Below are 1,853 nucleotides of genomic sequence, written 5' to 3' on the forward strand. Positions count from 1 at the left end.
CAGACCAGAGCAGAGGTTTCAGTGGAAATTGTGAAAACAGTAGGATCCGGACCTGCAGCATTTCTTGGAGGAACTGTCGCAGGAGAGGAAGCACATCCTCACCAGCTCCTTCCTGAAGGCAGAGCACACACTACACAATGGTTGCCAAGAGATGGAAGGGGGATATTCAAAGCCAAACAAACTAGTCTAAAGCAAAGGTCATGGCAACAATTTTGGGAGGGGAGGAGGGTGTTGGGGATCCTCGGGGCATTTTTTAGGAATCCCTGGTGGCACTGTGAGTTAGGCATTGGGCTCTGAACCACAAGGTTAATGATTCAAACCCACCCGTTGCTGAAAGGAGGAAACCAGGAGAGCTTCACCAGACCCTATTACAAAATATGTATAAAAGATTTTCACATTTGAAAAAATTATTTGATGGTTATTATCAAAGGTTGGAAACAAGAGAGGGAGGAAACTCGTGGGTTGGAAAGTAGACAAGTATTAATTTGGGTGAAAGGAAAAGCAATATCTAATAATTGATTATAAAAACCTCACTGCCATTATTCCCTGTTGACTCATAAGGACCTCTATAGGACTGGATAGAACTGCCCTCTGTGGGTTTCAGCGACTGTAACTGTTTAGGAGAGTAGAAAGCTCATCTCTCTCCCTCAGAGTTGCTGGTGGTTTCAAACTGCTGACCTTGTGGATTTTAGCCCAATTCATAACCACTATGCTACCAGAATTCCAGAAGAGGGGCAAAAAATGATGGATGCAGCAGAACATATTGGGCCATTTACAAGAGTTAAAGGCAATGGAAGCTAAAACTATTGTACACATGATCCTGCAATAGTAGTCATCTCTGAGCCTAAAGAGACATGTAGGCTGAACAGGTGTTAGAGGGATAGTGGGAGTATACTCAGAAGTATATGTAGGCATGACAGAGGGTATTTGCATATGTATATTTACCTTTGCTGCAAACATATCCATGAATGTGGTGGGGCGCACAGGGAGCAAAGCGTTGAAAACTTCTTAGGCATAAGCAAACATCTTGAAGGGATGAGTTGCTAGTCCTGAGGCCTCAGGACCATCGTGGGGGACCATGAAGGTCAAATGGCATAAAGACTGTTCTGTATCCTTACTTTGTGATTAGTGACTGGGATCTGGATATAGTGGGAGAAAAATGTGGGTCCAAACTCACTTATAAAAGGCCAGAGAGAGACTGCTGGGACCCTCAACATTATGGTCTTTAGTCTCCCTTCGGATCAAGAGTTGATTGAATCCCCTCCCCCTCCCCCGAACCCCGGGTTAGAATAATCAACTATTTAAGACCAGAAAAGGCAGCATTTACCCAAGGACACAGTCAGAGTGTAGTAAAGACAGAGAAATGGAAGCAAGAAGGGCAATAACTGGTGGGGTGTTGTGAGGATTGCAAGGGCTGTGTTGAAGCCCAATGTGTATGAATTGTTGAATGCAAGCTGCTGAACTGCACTGTAAACCTTCACCTAATTCACCATAAGAAGATTTTTTTAATGAAAAAACAAATACCAGAGAGTCCATTTACCACAACACTCCTGCTCATCTGCTCATGGACATTTGGGTTGTTTCTACCTTTTGGGATCATGAGGTTGAACTTGAACTATTTGAGCAACTACTAGTAATAGCTCGAACTATCTACCTCCCCAATGTGTGTTGGAATCCTAACCTCCTTTGTCGGAGGCTGTAATCCCATTTGGGAATAAGGTTTTCTTTGTTATGTCCATGAGTTCTGGTCAGTCCCAGGTGTGTTCTCAATCTGTCACTCTTGAGTGACATAAGGGGCAGCAGAGACAGGGAACAAGCAGACAGACCCTGGGGGAAGAATTCAGACACTGAAG

This window comes from Echinops telfairi, unplaced genomic scaffold (genome assembly GCF_000313985.2).
Source record: "Echinops telfairi isolate 266 unplaced genomic scaffold, ASM31398v2 ScPeMD7_3533;HRSCAF=4204_1, whole genome shotgun sequence".
Classification (NCBI taxonomy): Eukaryota; Metazoa; Chordata; class Mammalia; order Afrosoricida; family Tenrecidae; genus Echinops; species Echinops telfairi.